The sequence below is a fragment of the Rhinopithecus roxellana genome, chromosome 14, assembly GCF_007565055.1.
Source record: "Rhinopithecus roxellana isolate Shanxi Qingling chromosome 14, ASM756505v1, whole genome shotgun sequence".
NCBI lineage: Eukaryota > Metazoa > Chordata > Mammalia > Primates > Cercopithecidae > Rhinopithecus > Rhinopithecus roxellana.
In genome coordinates, this window is record NC_044562.1 from 134,533,191 (window position 1) to 134,538,118 (window position 4,928).

The window sequence follows — 4,928 nt, forward strand, 5'->3', positions numbered from 1 at the left end:
GTTCCAGCTACTCAGGAGGCTGAGGCGGGAGGATTACTTGAGCCCAAAAGATCGAGGCTGCAGTGAACTGCAATTACACCACTGCACTCCAGCCTAGGCAACAGGGCAAGACTCTGTCTCAAAACAAAACAAAAACACATATTATATCTTATTATGAGTCACAATACTGTATCACAAGCCCTAAGTATATGCCAGAGACTGTGGCATATGCTTAACACATATTATCGCATCTAATTCTCGCAATGACTCTGAGTTAGGGATTGTTATTATCATCATTTCAGAGATGAGAAAACAGCAAAAAGAAGATAGGTGGGTTACCCAAGTCATCAGGACTTTACAGCAGAACGCCAGTCTCCATGTTCTTGGTGCAATGGTCTGTACCAGTGGTTCTCAAAGTGTGGTCCCTGGACCAGTAGCCTCAGCATCACCTGGGAACTCAATAGAAGAAAAATTCTTGGGTCCCACCCCTGACCCGCAACATCAGAGGCTCTGGGGGTAGGACCCAGCCATCTGGGTTTCAGCAGCCCTCCTGGTAATGGATTCACGTTGAACTTTGAGAACCACTGTTCTATCTCTACTGCCTGCTTTTGGCACCATCCTGCAGCAACCACCCAGTGGAAAGAAGCCATGTGAGCTTGAAACCAAAACACCCCAGTTGCAAAGGCAAAGAGGGCAGGAGTGATAAGGTGGGGCTTTTCTAAGCACCAGAGGCGGTTGCAACATCCCGGAAGTTTAGAAAGCACCCACGGTGCAGGGCCAAAGATTTCTGGTTTATCATCCTTCCCATCCTGCAGCAACCACCCAGTGGAAAGAAGCCATGTGAGCTTGGAACCAAAACACCCCAGTTGCAAAGGCAAAGAGGGCAGGAGTGATAAGGTGGGGCTTTTCTAAGCACCAGAGGCGGTTGCAACATCCCAGAAGTTTAGAAAGCACCCACGGTGCACGGCCAAAGATTTCTGGTTTATAATCCTTCAGCAACACTGCACTCTCTACACAGGTCTCAAGGAAATTTCTGCTCAGCATTTAAAAATCAGACCCTAGCCGGGCGCGGTGGCTCAAGCCTGTAATCCCAGCACTTTGGGAGGCCGAGACAGGCGGATCACGAGGTCAGGAGATCGAGACCGTCCTGGTTAACACGGTGAAACCCCGTCTCTACTAAAAAATACAAAAAACTAGCCGGGCGCGGTGGCGGGCGCCTGTAGTCCCAGCTACTCGGGAGGCTGAGGCAGGAGAATGGCGGGAACCCGGGAGGCGGAGCTTGCAGTGAGCCGAGATCCGGCCACTGCACTCCAGCCTGGGCCACAGAGCGAGACTCCGTCTCAAAAACAAAAAAACAAAAAAACAAAAATCAGACCCTAAAAGAAATAGAGCCTGAAGGTGTTACCCAAAAACACCAGGGTTCACTCACCTGGGGAGTAACAAATGACTCCCCACAAGAACACAGGTTTTGATCAATAGGAGTTTTATTTCTTGGCACAAGTAAGGAGCACACTGGGTGTATTCTCCAAAGAGTGTCTCCCTGAGGGAAGTGACAGGAGGGTTTTATGGGGGTGATGGAGGGAGCAGAGGGTGCATTGCTGCATGGAGAGGGGGGTCCTAGCGGCGCAGGCACAGCAAGTCATCACGCCAGCGCGTGGGTTGCGTGTTATGGTTATAAAGCTACCGCTCTGCCCAGGGTGGATACTTTAGCATGGTCATGAGGAAAGTTCACTGAGGCTCATCTATAAGTTGCTGGGGTCTGTCAGGAGCTGGTTCCAGCTAACTAGGTGACCACATTCCCCAAAGGATTTGGGAAAACCAGGCTGCAGGGCAGGAGGCTATAAAATACCCTGATTGCTTGAGTGGATTACATTCATGTAGTCCCTGGAGATCCTCCCTGTCTGCTTACATTTTTGGTAAGTTCTTCTCCCTCCTTCCAGGCATTGTTCCTATTCTCCTTTTTTTTTTTTTTTCTTTTTTTGAGATAGATGAGACAGAGTCTCGCTCCGTCGCCCAGGCTGGAGTGCAGTGGCACGATCTCAGCTCCGCCTCCCAGGTTCCAGCGATTCTCCTGCCTCAGCCTCCTAAAGAGCTGGAATTACAGGCACATGCCACCACTGCTGGCTAATATTTGTATTTTTAGTAGAGACAGGGTTTCACCATGTTGGCCAGGCTGGTCTTGAACTCCTGACATCAGGTGATCCAACTGCCTTGGCCTCCCAAAGTGCTGGGATTGGAGATGTGAGACACTGTACCTGGCATTTCCATTCTCCTTTCGTTCATTCACTCACTCATCAAACGTTTGCTGAGCACTGCCGTGTGCCACTCACTGCGTCCAGTGCTGAGGATGCAGATGAGCCATGGAATGGGACTGCTTTTAGTGCATGTCAGTAAGAGGAAGCTTCCCCCGTTCCTCCATGGCACTGCTCCTCCAGCCCCGTTCCTAAGCAGTCCCCAACCTCCAGCCATGAAGGGGTAAGGCCACTTCAGGAAGGAGCCTCCAGGGCTCTGCAACTGTTGTGCCAATTGTTGGATGTGAGGTGGGGAGCATGGACAGGCAAGTGGACCTCGCAGCACAGGGATGGGTGAGTCCATGGAGGGGCCACCACCCAGACGGAGAGCCCAAAAGTCCCGCCAGTGCTCTGGGTCCAGCAGCTCTGCCTGTGGATGCTGTGGCTCGTCCCCAGGGACAGGGACCAAGCAAGGGGACTAACACTTATTAAACACTTACACGGCACAGCTGGTTCTTTCCACCCCGGGGAGTCCTCACAACAGCCCTGAGTGTTATCCCTGGTTTTCCAATGAGGACACAGGAAGACTGAGAGTCTTCTCCAAGATCCCACAGCTGGGAATCAGGTTCCAGTCCATCTGATGACACCCCGGGCTGTCCCCATAGCTCTGTGCTGCCTCTGCAGAGGGTGGTCACTGGACCTATCATGCCTCCATGGTATTCCTAGGGGCTGCTTTAGTTCAAGGAGTTTGGTGTAGAAACACAGAGCCTTGTTGGTCTCACCTCTAACCAGCTATGTGGACCCCTTAGGTCTCTTCTCCTTGGAGACCTCCTTTTCCTCATCTGTAGACTAACAAGGTAAGAAGGCCCGGGTCTCTGTCCTCTCTGGCTCCACACAACTGGCCTCTGGTCCCATCTGCCCTTGAACCTGTATCTCCTATACTCCCAGACAGGACCCGCAATGAAAATGCAGGGCCCCTGGCCCCAAAACTATTCAGAATGTCAAAATGCCCTTTCCTACACTATACATGTCTTCCGATCATAAGTTTTGTTGCCCACTCAACACCAGTGGCAGTTTGGAGAAGGGAGAGGCCACCCAGACCCACACATTGGGCCAAGCAGAAGGCACCACAGGCCCACAAACCCCAGCAGAAGGCATGGCCCCTCTCGCTCAAGGAGAGTTGGGATAGGAGTGTTATGATTGGCATATACCAGGTGTGAGTCTGTACCCGGGCACCTGCTAGCAGGTGTGGAGGGAAGGATGGCTCCTGGCTTGGCTGCTCTTGGTGTCAGTCACAGGCCCCTACTGGCAGAGCTTCCTGTCTTCTAGGCACTCCTTAGGACATGAGGTACAGGAGCTCCTACCCTGAGAACATGCAATGGATGGCACCTGGCTTTGCTTTAGGGCCACCAAATTCTGCCAGATTCTATCCAACCAGGGCCAGCTTCGTGAGTATATGATCCACACACAGGTCCCTGTTTCAGAAGGACTTGCTTTAAGCTCTGCTGTCACCATTGTCACACCTGGTGACATTGACACTCGTGGGAGAGACTTTATCTTTTCTGATCCTTAGAACCCCTCTTTATTACTGATTTGGGTCTCTGTGGTGCCTTCTGCTTGACCCCATGTGTGGGTCTGAGTGGCCTCTCCCTTCTCCAAACTGGCACTGGTCTTGAGTGGGCAACAAAACTTATGATCTGAAGGAATGTATAATGTAGGAAAGGGCAAGCTTAAAACGGATGTTAGAAAAACTATCTTGCATTTCTGCATTGCTCGCTGGAATGCTCACTCTTGACACCTTCACCTCCCAGGGCTGACTTTGCAGAAGCTGCCATGCTGAGAGGAGGCCCAAGCTCCCCCACATGGACAGACTCCATGAAGATGACCAGTCACCTGACTGCACCCACCTGAGCATCCCCCAGCTGGAAACACCAAAGAACAAAGCAAGACTAGATGTTAGACCTCACGGTTCCTTAAGTCAGGCTAGGCCCTCCCTAGGGCTCCCCTCCTGGCCAGATGGAGGCAAATTCTGTGGGCTTATACAATCTGGTGGAGTCTCCTTAAAACAGAGGTGTAAAATTATTTATCTCATATTAGGTTTGAAAGCTAGTGTTTATTTAGAAGAGACCCATTGGAGAAAGAGGTCTTGAAGCTTGAGCCATGCACCTCTCTGGCTCCAAGTCAGCTGTTTTTGAACTGCAGTCTTCTTTCTTGGTCTAATTGCACTTCTATAACAAAATGCCTGAGGCCAGGTAATTTATTAAAAACAAATTTATTTTCTCATAGTTCTTGAGGCTGGGAAGTCCAAGATCAAGGAGCCAGCAGGTTCAGTGTCTAGTGAGGGCCTATTCCTCATAGGTGGCACTGTCCAGGTGTCCTCATGTGGGAAAAGGAATGAAGGAGAGCAAAGTCTCTCCCTCCGGCCCTTTTTTAAGGACAATAATCTCACCCATGAGGACAGAGCCCTTGTGGCTTAATCACCTCCTAAAGGCCCATCTCTTAATATTGTTGCTCTGGGGATTAAGGTTCAACATGAATTTTGAAGTAGACATGAACATTGAAACTATAGCTCTTCCAGTCCCTCAAAGTGCAGAATATGAGCTGGAAGTGGGAGAGGTCAAGAAATGATCCTTGACTAAGGGAGCTGGATCACCACCACACAAGCAGCAGCAGGGGTGGAGAGCTGGACCTTGGCCTGGGAAGGGGATCCAGGAACAT